Below are 16,827 nucleotides of genomic sequence, written 5' to 3' on the forward strand. Positions count from 1 at the left end.
GAAAATAAAGTTACCAGTGGCACAACTGACAAATAACGTACAAGTGGACTTTCCCAAAAATCACAGACTAGATCTATGTTATTTGGGAACTGAGAACGGATATCCAGGTTTCCGAACAGACACAGAAACCCATCAACTGGTGCTGCAAGACAATAGGAAGGGGAAGTTGACCGAAGTCGACCGAATCGTAAACGAAGAGGCCCGAACTCAGAATCGCTGACCGGAAGACCGAACTTTGACTTGGATGCGAAGATCTGCGGGACTGAGGTAAGAAATCACCTTTACCTCATTAAAGCCTTAAGCCGCAATGGCTCGCGAAACTTCTCCCTACCAACAAAAGAACCTTGCAGAAAAATCTGCAATTGGGTGAGGGTGCAATTCTTTGTCAGACGTCTTATGTCGGTGTCATTTGGTATATGGTACGGCTTTTATCTCCTGGCTAACGACGGATTTAGCCACAGGTATACATATTAGGACCTACGACTCACAGAGTCCTCGAATTGCGGCCCGGATCAGAAATCTTTTCGGAAGAGTAATGGGGGACGAGGAGTTTTTCAATACTTCTCCAAAGTGCAACTGGAGTACTTCTCCAACATGTGAGCGTCCTAAATGAGATGTTCCTCCGGCTTCCAAGGTATACCGTTTTGGATACTGTTGAGGGTGATGGCGCACCAGAGGAAGGCATGAGTAGCAAGGTTCATTGCACCATGGCTGGCTCTGCTGCACAGGAGGGCATCAAAAAGAGTGGAGCAATAGTGTTCGGTGATTTGATTGTCGGGGGAGTCGACAGGCGATTCTGAGGACGCAAACGATACTCAAGGATTCCTCCAGGGTGCAAGGGTCCCGGATGTCTCAGATCGGCTGGGTAAAAAAAAAACACGATGAAGTCCTCCATGCTGAATTTGGGGAGTTAGGAGATAAACTAATAATTAGGCTGTCAAAAGTAGTAATCTCAGGATTTCTACTAGTACCACGTGCTAGCCAGAGTAGGAATTACATGTTGGACAGGATGAATACGTGGCTTGAGAGATGGTTCAGGAGGGAAGGATTCAGACTTTTGGAAGATTGGACCCGGTTCTGAGGAAGGTGGGACCATTAGAAGTCTACACCTGGGCAGAACTGGAACCAATGTCTAATGGGGTTTTTTACTAGCGCCGTTGGGGAGGGTTTACACGAATGTGGCAGGGGATGGGAACAAATGCAGGAAGTCAGAGGGTAGTAAAGAGTGGACAGAAAAAAAGCTATTCAGGAGAAATATGGAAGGCAAAGAAACAGATTGAACTACCTAGTATGGGATGAGGTGGGAACTAGAGCAATCAATCAGCGGCAGAAATACCTGAGGGAAAGCTACAGACTACGGCCAGTAAGATTGGATTGGATTGGATTTGTTTATTGTCACGTGTACCGAGGTACAGTGAAAAGTATTTTTCTGCAACAGCTCAACAGATCATTCAGTACATGGAAGAAAAGAGAATTAAACAAAATTCAACAAAATACATGAGAATACATAATAGGGCAACAAAAGATATACAATGTAACGACATAACCATTGGCATCGGTTGAAGCAAACAGGGTGTAGTGTTAATGAGGTCAGTCAATAAGAGGGTCATTTAGGAGTCTGGTGACAGTGGGGAAGAAGCTGTTTCTGAGTCTGTTCGTGCGTGTTCTCAGACTTCTGAATCTCCTGCCCGATGGAAGAAGTCGGAAAAGTGAGCAAGCCGGGTGGGAAGGATCCTTGATTATGCTGCCCGCTTTCCCCCGGCAGCGGGAGGTATAGATGGAATCAATGGATGGGAGGCAGGTTCGTGTGATGGACTGGGCGGTATTCACGACTCTCTGAAGTTTCTTGCGTTCCTGGGGCGAGCAGTTGCCATACCAGGCTGTGATGCAGCCCGATAGGATGCTCTCTATAGTGCATCTGTAACAGTTGGTAAGGGTTAATGTGGACATGCCGAATTTCCTTAATTTCCTGAGGAAGTATAGGCGCTGTTGTGCATTCCTGGTGATAGCGTCGACGTGAGTGGACCAGGATAGATTTTTGGTGATGTGCACCCCTAGGAATTTGAAACTGCTCACCATCTTCACCTCAGCTCCGTTGATGCTGACAGGGGTGTGTACAGTACTTTGCTTCCTGAAGTCGATGACCAGCTCTTTAGTTTTGCCGGCATTGAGGGAGAGATTGTTGTCGTTGCACCACTCCACTAGGTTCTCTATCCCCCTCCTGTATTCGGACTCGTCGTTATTCGAGATCTGGCCCACTATGGTCGTATCGTCAGCAAACTTGTAGATGGACTTGGAACCAAGTTTTGCCATGCAGTTCTGTGTGTACAGGGAGTAGAGTAGGGGGCTAAGTACGCAGCCTTGCGGGGCACCGGTATTGAGGACTATTATGGAGGAGGTATTGGTGTTCATTCTTACTGACTGCGGTCTGTAGGTCAGAAAGTCAAGGATCCAGTTGCAGAGTGGAGAGCCAAGTCCTAGGTTTTGGAGCTATGATATGCTTTATTAAGAGCAGGCAGGCAATCGTTGTTAACTGCCGCGGGGCTGGTGTGCTGAAGTGCATTCGTTTGAATGCGAGCAGTATTTCAGGTAAGACAGATGAACTTAGAGCTTGGATTAGTATGTGGAATTATGATGTTGTTGCTATTATAGAAACTTGTTTGAAAGAGGGACAGGATAGTCAACTAAACATTTCCGGATTTAGATGATCCAGGAAGGATAGAGGGGGATGCAAAAGGGGTGGGGAGTTGAATATTGATTCAGGAGAATATCACCGCTGTGCTGAGGGAGGAGCTCTGGGAGGATTCAGGCATAGAGACCATATGATAGAGCTTAGCAATAGGAAGGGTGCTGTCACAATATTGGGGGTTGACTACAGACCTCCCAACATCCAGCAGGAGACGGAAGAGCAGATATGCAGACAGATCTTGGAACGTTGCAGAAACAACAGGGTTGTTTTGGGTTGGTGATTTTAACTTTCCCTATATTGACTGGGACACACTTACTGCTCGTGGCTTGGATGGAGCAGAATTCATGAGGAGTGTCCAGGAGGGTTTCTTGAAACAATAGATAAATAGACCAACGCGGGAAGGTGCCACATTAGACCCAGTGCTGGGGAATGAGCCCGGAGAGGTGACCGAAGTTTCAGGAGGAGATCGATCGTTTGGGGAACAGTGATCATAATTCTATAAGTTTTAAGCTGCGTATGGATAAAGACAAGAGTGGTCCTGAGATGAAGGTTGGACTGGGGTAAGGATAATTACAGCGGCATTAACAGGATCTGGAGAGTGTAGAGTTTGCGAGGCTGTTTGAATCAACACCGAGCATGTGGGAGGCTTTCAAATGTCAGTTGATTAGAATTCACGACCGACATATACCTGGGAGGACGAAAGATAAGTGTGGTAAGTATAGGGAACCCTGGATAACGAGGGATATTATGAACCTTGTCAAAAAGAAAAAAAGATAATTCCTAAAGTTTAAATGGGTTAGGACAGATGAACACTTGAAGAATATAACTAATATAAATAAAGTAGGAAATACGTTAAGGGAGGAGTTAGGAAGGCTAAAAGGGGTCAAGAAATGTCGGTAGGAAACAGGATTAAGGAACCTCCAAAGGCGTTTTAATACACATATAAAGAACAAGAGGATCCATTCATGGATATTTGAGGGACTCTATGTATGGAATCAGAGGAAATGGGCAAGATACCAAATGAATCATTTGCCTCAGTATTCACCTAAGAGAACGAATTGGTGGGTGAGTTATATAGGGTACAGTGTGTAGATAGTCTGAGCCATGTTGTTATTATTAAGGAGGAGGTGTTGAGCATCTTAAAAAGCATTAAACACATCAATTCCCAGGCCCTGATGAGATCTACACCAGAATACTAGATCTGCACCAGAATACTAGATCTACACCACAATATCATCACTGCTGGTGACCAGTTTGAGTTGCTGCATTAGGATTATGGACTGTACAGGTTTCAGGTTTCCAGCAGGAATTGTAATTATTACTTGCGATGCAAGTTTTGACTTTCATTTATTATTACTGCACTTGGGCACTATGATCCGATCGTCCTCAGTGATTATTATGTTCTCAACTCTGACTTGTCCGTGGGGCGGAACGATGGCGCAGTGGTTAGCACTGCTACCTCACGGCGCAGAGGAGCAAGCCCAATCCCAGTCCCGGATTGATGTCCGTGCGGTGTTTGCACATTCTTCCCTTATCTGCGTAGGCGATGCCGCCACATGTCAAAGATGTGCAGGGTAGCTGCATTGGCCACGCAAATTGCCCCATAGTTGGAAAATAAGAATTAAGTACTCTAAATTTATTTTGAAGAAACGTTTGATTTGTCTGTAAATGTAGAAATGAAAAAGTTGCTTCTCGACCGCAAGGGTGTGATGAACGATAGCGAACCCAGCGGTCGTTTCGATTGTACGTCACTTCCCACATCCCAATAAACTGAATAAATCGCTGCACCTCCTCCTCCCTGTGTTAGAGAAGCATATAAATTAGGAATGACGGAGGACATTCGGCCCTTCGAGCCTTCGCCGTCCAACTAAATATTCTGAACCTGCCTTACCCTTTGTATTCCCTTCGCTCCAACTTCAATATTTCACTGTTTCTTTAAAACACCCTCGGTCCACCAGCCCGGTGTTCCTGGGTGATGCGCCCCCGCTGGCTACGAGTTTCTCCGCTCCCGCTACCTGCCAATGGTAATGAAACCCGCGGGAGTGGCTGCTCTGCTGGTGCAACGGAGAATCCCGCCGGCGCAGAATACAGATTGGCTTCAAATTCTATCAGGGTTGCGAATGCCACAGGCCATTCATTCTCTGGGAAAATGTTTGTTGCAACTAATTTTGTGACTTGTCAACAGAAATCCACTTGCTCCGAGTTTAGTGTCGTGCCTCCTGAGTGTGTCCTTATCCAATTACTTTATGAAATCAAATTACTTTACTCCCATCGTGCAAAGCTGATGCACAGTCCATCATTATAATTCAATTGCTCCAATAAATGTACGGAAATATGATGTCTGTTTGCGCCATTCGTGACCTTCCTGTGCTTCTTTGTTGCACCGGTATTATATTTTGATTCTGTATTTCTTCAGATGACTGGGGTAGTGTTACCTGGTCGAAGGTTTTTCCAGACTGAAATCAGGTGGAGGAGAGGTTGCGACATTAAGATTCTCTTGGGGAGCCAGATTGCAATGGCAGGTAGGCTATTACTAGGCCAAGCGTTATCCAGTCTCATGTTTCTGACCCTGAATATCTCTACCGCAGGGATAACTTCCCAATTGTTCTTCCCAGGTTGGCTGAAGTATCCATTAAATTATAAAGAAAAACACCAGAGTATCACATTAAAAAGTGCAGGACAATTATCAACACATCGTCCCCTGGCCTAAATTCACATCAGCGCCTTTGGAATGGGGAAGATTATTTATTCCTTAAAAAAGAAAACCCACAAATAACATGTCAAATTTGTTATTGAAGTCAATACCTGGAAGATCCTTTTCTAGCATCCCATAATCATGTGGGAAACCCCCAGGGCCGATGGGTTAGACAAACAATTGAAAGATAATACATTATAGTTAATGGAGTGTGTTTTCATACATCCAAATGTCCCCAACAAAATTGGGAAGTAAGGAAGATGGAGGATATTTCTTCAGACACTATCGCACAGGCAGATTTCTGTCAAAATAATAATAGCAAGTGTGGGAAATATTTGCAATAATTATGTACATATTTGAGGACAATTAAATAAATAGTGAATTGTTCAATAATTATTACAACACATTGTGTGCCATGGTCTGTATGGGTACATTGTTATAAATGGATCCTCTATCCTTCGTAAAAAAGAAGAAAATGGAACAAAAAGTCCTTGTCACTAGATGGTTATCTCCGTGGTTGTTTAAAAAAACATATAAAAAGTTCTGCCATATAGTTAGAAATCTTGCCTTTCCCCAAAGCTTATATGTTACCATCCTGACAATTCAGAAAAATGACAATAAAAGTATAAATGTCCACTTTGAGCATTGTATCTCAATCAGAATTCCGTGTGCGTTTCGTTGTTAAAATCCCGTGAAACGCCATTGGCTGCATCAACAGACAGCCCCCTCCCCACACAACCATCCCGCCACTCGCTCAATCACAGACACACCATCTGTGGTCATAAAAACGGCTTTTGCGATCATGCTCGACGCAATATTCTGAGATGCAGCATGCAGCGCTGGTATTTCAGGCCTTAACATAGGGAGCTTATTGGGGGCCTGGTTTGGAAGGATGGGATGGAGGGGTAGACGAGTGGAGGTACGGTGCCCCAGGGAAATGTTGATATTGTCCAGAGTTGACTTCATAAGATACCGTAAAACGTGCTCGATGTTTGGAAATATGAAGGCACTGCTAGAGAATGGACATAGCGTTTGGCAGACTTCAAATAATACAATGATTTTATAGAAAATTGGCCAGGACGGGAACAGAGAATTTCATTGAATGGCAGGGGGCAGCAGGGTAGCATGGCGGTTAGCATAAATGCTTCACAGCTCCAGGGTCCCAGGTTTGATTCCCGGCTGGGTCACTGTCTGTGTGGAGTCTGCACATCCTCCCCCTGTGTGCGTGGGTTTCCTCCGGATGCTCCGGTTTCCTCCCACAGTCCAAAGATGTGCGGGTTAGGTGGATTGGCCATGCTAAATTGCCCGTAGTGTCCTAATAAAAGTAAGGTTAAGGGGGGGGGGGGGTTGTTGGGTTACGGGTATAGGGTGGATATGTGGGTTTGAGTAGGGTGATCATGGCTCGGCACAACATTGAGGGCTGAAGGGCCTGTTCTGTGCTGTACTGTTCTATGTTCTATGTTCTATGGCTGTTGAGGCAACAGAAGTAAAACATGTGTTGCTGTGTGAGTTCTGTTATGCGGTGACTGTATGTATTAGGGGATTTTAGTTAATACTGAGGTAATTCTTCAGCAACGCATAAAACACTGAAATATAAATCAGTCAAATGACAACTATATTTCTGCCCGGATTTGTGAGACGTGAGAAATTTTATTTGCAAAACATATTTTAGGCATCCTGTTATTTCTAACTGGAGAGATAAATGCTAATGACGTCCAAAAGCAGCAAACTGTTGCTGAATCAACATTCTTAAAATTACACGACATAAACAGAACAGCTCAACTAACCACGACGTGGCAGAAAAAAATGACACGTCCCCAGAAATAAGAACAGATTAATATCTGAAGCCATCATTTTCATAACATCCAGCCACTGTTTCTGAATTCATCTCTGAAAAAGGTGAAGAGTGCATCAGTGACCCTCACCCTAATAAAGGAATACAGGGATGACCAGGCAACCGAGTGGTCCCAAAGTTACTGACCTAACAGCTCGGAAAAGACAACGTGGTTACTGTTGGTCATGCCGTGTATGGAAACATATCGGAGAGAACTGACAACATTGATATGACACAGTCACTGTAAACAGACCCTGAAACTAAAGGTAAGAGGGGGTCGGATCATCCCAAGCACTGTTCTGCACTCATCTCAAATGGTGTCGTGCATCTGGCCTGTCTGTGTAGTGAGGAACCACTGAGAGATTCTAGCTGGATTGTGGCTCCTGTGCAACTAAGCAGGACAAGGCATGCATATAGATTGTTAATTTTCACTTGATGATTTTATATAGAAGCCATGCTGTCAGAAGTTGCCAGTGAATGGTTACAGCTTTGCAGTTTAACTTGCCCCGGTACATTGCCCGGCACAAGTTAGAATGTTCAATAGCAGCATGGCAATACGAACGGAGATCAACGACTGAAATGCAAACACAGACATGACAAGAACGCCAGGTGCTTCCTGTCAGTTTCGCAGAACAGGAAAACACACAGCGAGTGTTCTGAGCCTCTGCAGACTGAAAGCTGCTTTAGCATTACTCAAAATAAAGCTCACTGCCAATTGGTCAGCTTCTCAGCAACATTTTTCTTCGTGTTTACAACAATATGCCAGTGGGCTTTACGTCTGTGCCAGAAGCTCGCTGAATATTGCAGCACGTTTACTCAACTGATTGGCAAGTTGACCGATGAAAGTGCAAGAATATTGGTCATTAATAATGAAGGATTACTGAGCGGCATTGTCCTGACATACTCTGTCCCTCGAAGCTGGGCAAAGGTAGCAAACTCGCTCAGTAATGTAATGTTTGCCTCGATCGTCTGTTCGAAAAGTCATTCAATTCAATTGATGAATGACTATATTTTCATAGAAGCTTTTAACGACGTATTTCTGCAATAGGTCGCTGCAAATTAGAAGTTAATTGAGGTTGAGCTGACATTTAGACTGAAAGTTATGTCAAACCCAATATGTTGCTGAAATCCTTAGTTAAACTGCATGCCATCTCTTTTAGTATGTTCAAGACTGAGATAGATATTATTTAAATCAATCAGAGGATCAAGGTATATTGGGATAAGGGGTAAATGTGGTCAAAAAGATTATCATTGCAGATCGGTATTGTACTTATTGAATTGTCGAATAGACTTGATATGAGAAATGACCTATTTCTGCTCCAACGTCTTGTAGATTGATGATCTGTAATGCATCTCAAAATCTTTAGTCATCCCCATACAGTATTACTGACAATAATCATCTGCATATTACGCCAACACAACTGATTTTTTATTGCAGAATAGCCAGGAAAATGTGATAAATTTGGAACACCATCTTTTTAAACATGCGACAACATCGAGATCCGCATCAAAGATAAATTTAAAATAGGCCCGTTTGTACTTCAGGAACTGAGAGAAAAGTTGGAAATAGACATTTCACTTCCTAGTCTCTATCATTTTCCAATTGTATTGTGGGCATGGTAGAACATTTCCATGTGTGTCAGGTTTAGTTTAGATTTTATAAATGTACGGAACATCCGGTATCTGATTTTGCATTCTGTGATGGACATTCAAAACTAAAAAACACTCTCTGTCAGCACAAATGCTGACTGCAATCAAAATGTGGAAACAAAGGTCACAATAGGTTTCAAAAAAACAATCTGACAAATTGCACATATAATCTATGAGCTGGCTCTGACCTTGTTGACCGGCTAGGTTTAACATGATATTTAAAATGAGGATGATAAAAAGATCCAATTCAAGCTTGGGGCAGCAGGGTAGCATGGTTGTTAGCATAAATGCTTCACAGCTCCAGGGTCCCAGGTTCGATTCCCGGCTGGGTCACTGTCTGTGTGGAGTCTGCACGTCCTCCCCCTGTGTGCGTGGGTTTCCTCCGGGTGCTCCGGTTTCCTCCCACAGTTCAAAGATGTGCGGGTTAGGTGGATTGGCCATGCTAAATTGCCCGTAGTGTCCTAATAAAAGTAAGGTTAAGGGGGGGGGGGGGTGTTGTTGGGTTACGGGTATAGGGTGGATACGTGGGTTTGAGTAGGGTGATCATGGCTCGGCACAACATTGAGGGGCGAAGGGCCTGTTCTGTGCTGTACTGTTCTATGTTCTATGTTCTATGTTCTAAGCTTATTTTGTCTTTGATTTCAGGTTTTCGTGTGCACGTGTTGTTTCTCATTTATAATCCCCGCATTTCGGGGCAATAGCAAACACCATTTAGTCTTCCAATGGCTTCTTCATTTCAGGTCAGGAATCCATCTCACCCACGGCTCTCTCTGACTGACAGAGCTGTTGTTTCAGTGCGAAATTTCCTTTCATCTGAATCCGGATTTTATTTTGCTGAGAAGTCACCTTGTAATGGAAGGTTGCATGTGTCGTTCCAAAGATGTTGCTGCATCATTCAAGTCACTCAAACACTTTATTTTTTATCGCGTTTGTAATTCAGCATTACGGTTCAACAGCATTGGGCTTATTTACTGCATTGGAACGTTTGTGAAAGAAGCAAAGAGTGGGCAAAGGGCGACGAAGCAGCTTATCAGGGCCAGCAAAAGGGAATAATTAAATGAAACTTGCAAGGTCACCAAAATCAAAAATAATAAGCTTGACAGCTGGAGAGAAAAAAAGCCGGCGAACACGAGCACTTGTGGCCTGCAAAAGACTGAAAGTAAGAATATTGTCAATGACTATCACAACATTGCAGACATGGTGAATAATTATTTGCCTCAGCATTCACATTCGGACAGGACGCTGTCAGGCTTCCCATTGTGGATCAAGAGAGGAAATATCTTGGAACTTTATAGATCTAGATGGTATGAAGATAAATTCGGTGGACTCCACGAGGAGCCTGCGGTTTCAGGTGCATAGAACAAAGAACAAAGAAAAGTACAGTACAGGAACAGGCTCTTCGGCCCGCCAATCATGAGACAATCATGATGCCCTAACTAAAAAACAAAACCATCTGTACTCGGTTCGTATTCCTCTACTTCCTCCATATGGATGAACCTAGCCTCTTAATGTTGCTAATGTGCCAGCTTCCACCACTGTCTGTGTGAAAATCTTACCCTGCACATCTTCATTACACTGTCCTCTCTACTCGACGTCTGTCTTTCCCGTGAAAACAATCCTAGTTTATTCAATATTTCCACACAGCGAACAGTCTCTTGACCAAGCAACATCCTGGTGAACTTTCTTTTCACTTCCTCCAAAGCTTCCAGGTCTTTCTGATAATGTGGTTACCAGAACTGCACGCAATACTCTAAATGCTGCCTAACCAAGGTTTTAAATAGCTGAACGTGATTTCCTAACTCCGATACACAATGGGCTGATGAAGGCAAGCATGTAATTTGCCTTCTTAAACAACTCGGCTACCTGTTGCCACTTTCAGGGAACTGTGGACCTGCACGCCCATATCCCTCTGTTTGTTAATGTTCCTGAGGGTTGTGCCACTTACAGTATAATTCATACCTAGATTTGATCCTCCAAAATGCATCACCACGCATTTGTCCGGATTAATCTCCAACTATAATTTAATTGTCCAAATCTCCAATCTACCTATATCCTGTTCTGTACTCTAACAATCCTTGCCAGCATCAGTAACTCCGTCGGTCTTCGTGTCATCCGAAAACTTACTGAAAAGAACACCCATATTCTCTTCCAGATCATTTGTGTGTACCATAAACATCAGAGATCGCAGCACTGATCCCTGCGGAACAGCCCTAGCTACAGAGCTACATTCTGAAAAACGCCCTTTCACCGCTACAGTCTGCCTTGTCAACCAAGCCAGTTCTGCATCCACCTGGCCAGCCCACCCCGAATCCCATGTGATTTTCGTTTTGTGGTACCTTGTCAAACGACTTACTAATCTCTATATAAACTACATCCATAGCCCTTCCCTCATCAATTTTCTTTGTCACGTCTTCAGAAAACTCAATAAGTACAAAACCGTGCGCGCTGTCACTAACTAGTCCACATTCGTCCAAATGTGCAGAGAGCCTATCACTCACAAGCTTTTCGAAAAGCTAAAGAAATGTCAAAATCCATGAAGAATTATCATGACGGTAATCAAGACGGTTAATGGGATTCTGGCATTTATACCTAGAGGACTGCAATATAAATACGCAGGGGTTGTGCTGCACCTTTACGAAACCCTTGTTATACCCCATTTGGAGTACTGTGGGCAGATCTGGCCATTACACTCCAGGCAGTATATTTTAGCCTTGTAGCAAGTGCAGGCTCGTTTCAGGAGAATGACACTTGGACTTCAGGGGATAAGTGGAGAGATTAGACAAATTTCCTCTCGAATGTGTAAGGTTAAGATGTGATCTGATCGTCATCTTGAATATATGACCACCAAAAGACAGATTCGATAAAGTTAAAGTGGTTCACCCGCATGGAGATGTTAGGAGGCATTGCTTCACACAAAGTGTGATAGAGATTTGGATCACACTTCTAACAACGGCAATCGATACTCCATTAGCTGTTAATTTGAAACTGAGATAGAAAACGTTTCGCAAAGTAAAGATATTAAGGGTAATGGGTCACGGATCACTGAGTGCTCAATAAGCCCTCAAATCAAATCAGATTGTGTTAGGCCCCGGATCAGCTATTTAATCACAGTGCAGTCTCGATGGGCTGAATAACCATTTCCAGTTCCTATGATGCATTGCAATTTCAGAGATAGATGTTTAGAAAGAGACATTTCGTTATAAATGTTGAACCAAAAACAGAAGGCCAGATGTACATACATACACACGTGCGCACACACAAACCGGACAAACATACGGAGAGATTGAGCAGAGATTTAGATAGCGGTGAGAGAGACAAATTGAAAGCGAGACACAGAGATAGATAGATAGAGTAATGGACAAAACGAGAGAAAGAAACAGAGAGAGACAGAAATAGAGAAATAAAAACAGCCAGGAGAGTTAATTAAGTGCAGATGGAGACTATTTATAATTCATATTCGACATGCATTGCCTTAATCCAATGGGTTTCCTCAATGTTATTCTATTTTTGTCAGATAATTTAGGCTGCACTATTGAAGCACCTTGGTAAGATATGGATTATATTACTCAGATTAATACCATAGGGACGGGACTGCTGTTATGTCGGGCATTGCTTCGTTTGGGCTGTGCCTCCTTCGAGGACTTAGTTCTCCAAATATGGTAATAGAGTGATAGAGTTGCATTATAGCAGAGCGAGAAATCCAGAGACCCAGGATAGGAAATGGGGACCCGGGTTCGAATCCCACCATGCAAAGTGATGGAATTTAATCTCAATAAATATCTAAGTTCAAATATCTACTGATGACCATAAACTATTGTCTATTATCTGACAAACCCATCTGGTTCACTCATGCAATTTAGAGAAGGAAGTCTGCCATCCTTACCTGGTCTGGTAGTAGGTCTGACCTACAAGAGACTCCAGGCCCACAGCAATGCGGTTGACTCTCAACTGCCCCCTCAATAGCTTTTGGGGATGGGAAATAAATGCTGGCGCCACGAGCGACGCCGACGTCCCATGAATGAATAAAACAACTTCTGGGAGATGCTGTAAGTGTAAGTAGGAAAGGTTTTAATTCACCCACAAGTTATTTAGTATATTCAGATTGCGCAGATTTGAATTTGTTGATTAAATTGTTGCTGAACAGAAAATTATTCATTCACCGAGTTGTTAAGATGCGGACTTCGCGGTGAAAATACTGCTGAATTTAGACTCTACGGCATTCTGAAAACTCTGCTGGGACATGTGCGTTAGCAAAACTCACTGACAAAATGCTCTGACTTTACAGCTGCAATAGGCCGCTGCGTCTGTGGTGGAAGATTCTATGAGCCTATGATCAAGGATTCGTCACCCACTTCCGTTTCTAAAAGGTCGCCTTCACGGGCCGCACAGGACAAGGAGATAGATGAAACCTTGGCTAATCTCATGTGTTGTGGCTCTGATTGTTCCTCATTGGAGCACTTTGTCAAAGGGCGGTTTACCTTTTCCACATGACGGCATGAATTGGTTTTTCAGAAGAGGACAAACTGTTCTCAAAGAAATTATTGTCTGAACAGTGTGGGGTTCAGCTGGTGCAGGAAAGGCAGTCTGGTGTCTCTGCACAACATCTGGATATTCTTCAAGTCTGATCACAGTAAGGGACAGCCTGAACGATGCTGCGCTCCTTTCTGACACTAATTACACTGCAGCTTCTAAACTGTGAGTTATTATTGACTGAAACTGTTCTGATACCTATTGAGAAAGCGGCTATGACAAAGATTTGCAACAAATGAAGAGATGTACTAATTATTGGTCATGAAAATGTTTTTTTGCTACATTGAGGAAGATAGGTGTTTGAATATTAACATTGGATTCCGGAGTTAAAGGGATATTAATATGTAATAAACTGCATTGAGCGGAGGGGAGCTCAGTGTCTGAAACGCCGTGAAACCCTCAGCGTTTTTCCATAATTCTTGATTCTGGGTTTGAATTATTGTTTTGCACGAAGGAAGAAGGAACAGGCACCAACTGGATCAGATTTCCTTCTATAGATACACTCAGCCTGGACCAATAGGCCTACTTTTGTGCCTCAAATATTTCTGAGTTAACTGATCTCCAGCGGAAGCTATCTTTAAACTCCGTCCACTGGAGATTCTTGGTGCAGGCAGCAGAAACCTGAGTTAAACATCAAAAGCGACAGTTCACACTGAACCTGGAAGAAACAATTGACGTTTCCCTCAGAGTTTCAGAGTCTGGGCTCCTTTTCGGAAATGTGGCCTGGGATTTTCAACTGTGTCCTTCAGTCATGTCGTATGAATGGCTGATAAAGCTGGGAAATTAACTGGCAGGAGTTCTAGTTATCTAATATTTTAGGTTCTTTGATTCATTTTAAAATCCATCCCTTTCAAGTAAATTTAGAATATAGTACATATGAGTTACTTATTTTTAAAATTTTCAGTTGAGATTTACATCATATTGAGATTTAAATCTGTACTTGAACATAAACAGCGGAGCAGATGGTTTTATTTTGTCACCTGCCGCTCCTGTTCATGTACAACATATTATAAAAACATATTGAAGTTTAAATTGAGCTTGTCAGTTTTAAGTGTGCAGCCTCTGTTTCAAGCAGTCAAATCCAGGCGGCCTTGTGGTTCAGTGGGCAATACGGCTGCCTCGCGGTGCCGAAGATGAGCAGGCTTGGGTCACGCTAAACTGCCCAGAATCTGATTTTTTAAAAGTTCAATGGAAGCCGGCGTGTCAGCCATTGCAGCGAGTTTAAAAAACTGCACGAACACCGCCATGAAGCTCCATATATATCTTTGCCAGAGATTTTCCACACTGGTAATTCCGGGTGGATCCCGTGTACGCCGAATATAAATATTTCTTAACAGCCTTAGAGTGTTCTGCAAATTGGATACACAGCGGGCTGGATTCTCCAGTATCCGAGCCGCGTGTTTCTCGGCGGCGTGCATTCTCTGGCGGCGGGATTCTTCAGTCCCGCCGCTGGTCAATAGGATTTCCCATTGAAGACATCACACGTGGCCGGAAACCCCCCGGCGGAAGTGCGCTGAGGGCGGGAAAATGAATCGCCAATGTATATTTACACAATAATTACAAGAGCAATTAATGCTATTATTAATTACTTTTGTTATGGTGAGGAACATTCTCACTCATTCTTTGTGAAATTTGCTCTGTGAATGCTGTTGCATAAAAGACTCACAAATGCTATCATATAAAATCACGTCGTGTTCAATTAGTATTTCTGTGCAATGTTTTTACTTACTGCTTGTCATGTCGTCACTAATTTTGCGCAAACCCATTCCACATTTTCACTTTCCTGTGTCGCAGGCAGTGTTCAGTGACATTCCAGAATTGTTCCTTCATTCCTTTCCTCATCTCGGGTACTTCTGCTGAGTCCTGTGTCGATGAGTCGTTCAGTTCCTCGCTATTCAAAATGAGTCAAGTGAAGATCAGGCATCTTATGGAATGATATGTTGTCTTCGCATACTGAGGTAGATGTACAATGTTCCGCTATCGCTTTTGTGCAGATACAGCAGACTAGAATTGAAATTCGAGTTGAACTGACCCGGCTACAAATAGAGCGCCGTCAGTGTTCGAATAGATTGTATCGCAGTACTGGATGTGAGTTAAGTTACTGACTCCAGGCTGTAGTTACTGCGCACGGAGCGGACCAACAGGTTAGGTAAAGATGTTTCTAAATAGAATTGCTGTGTGCCTGCTCTGCGGTACAGTGAACTGTTTTAAACACCTTATTCTGGATTTTTGGATTATTGGACACAGTATATTAATATTGTAAATGTGGAAATTAAATTGAGCTGGAGCTAATGTTACTTTCACCATTATCAATATGATTAATATCAATTGCAATTTCGAATAATGAGGGGGAGAAAAATCGTGCCTCTCCCGTGGATTGGTTCCAAGATTATGTTTGAAAAATTAGTGGTTAATATTTGGAACTATGAGCTTTTGAAATCAAATCACGTTTTCCAAAACATAAAGGGACATCTGCCTGTTTATCTAACAGTGGAGAATAACCAGCCTCTGCACAGATATTCCCTATTTCACGCGGGTTTCTGCAGAATGTAATGAGATATGAGAACATGTTCCTCAATCACCTTTCACCTGCTCAAACCTCTCTTCGTAAAACACGTTTGAATCGTTTGGTATCTTCACCTTCCATTGATAGATCCCAGAAAATTTCTCTCTGTCCCATAAATATAAGATACATAATGGGTTACATTCTAAACTCACGAGTTCATTTGGTGTGGTGTAACTTAATGAAATTGAAGTTGCACTTTTGACACATGTTCTGGGCCCGCTGATATTTATTTCTTTTGACCTATAATTGATATATGTTTTAAAAATTCTGCCCAAAACATATACATTTATTTCAGAAAACTCTCCAATTTATGTGTCACAGTTCAAGATAAAATATTATTATTATCGGCACATAGAACAATCCGCCATGGGAAGATGCATTTACATTAAAACGTGGAAGTGAATATTCAGTTCTTGCAAGCACAACTGTATTTAACGGTAAATGTTTCAGAGTCGGCATATTGACCGGCCTCAGCACACGGTGTAAACGGACAAGCATAGTGATGTTAAGGAGGGATCATTCCCGCTATAGGAATGTTGTTATAGTTCCCAGGCCGCATTGCATCTGCCTTGCATTTATGGTGCTCCCACATGTCTGCGGTCCTTGTCCTCCTGGGCGGTAGAGGTCCGGGGTTTGGAATCAGCTGTGGAAGTAGCTCCAACGGTTTGCTGCAGTTTACTGTTTAAAATCAACTTAATGCAGGCGGATGTCTGTGGCGAGAGTTGCGTTTTGTTGTCCAGCCCAACTTCAGATGTTGGTGGCGATGTTTCTTTGTGCACATAACCCTGATGTGTAAGTACACCAACCGACTGCCGGTTATTGCGACCTATAATTAAGGGACGGTCGATATATTTCCTCGTTCG

The sequence above is a fragment of the Scyliorhinus canicula genome, chromosome 26 (genome assembly GCF_902713615.1).
Source record: "Scyliorhinus canicula chromosome 26, sScyCan1.1, whole genome shotgun sequence".
Taxonomy (NCBI): Eukaryota; Metazoa; Chordata; class Chondrichthyes; order Carcharhiniformes; family Scyliorhinidae; genus Scyliorhinus; species Scyliorhinus canicula.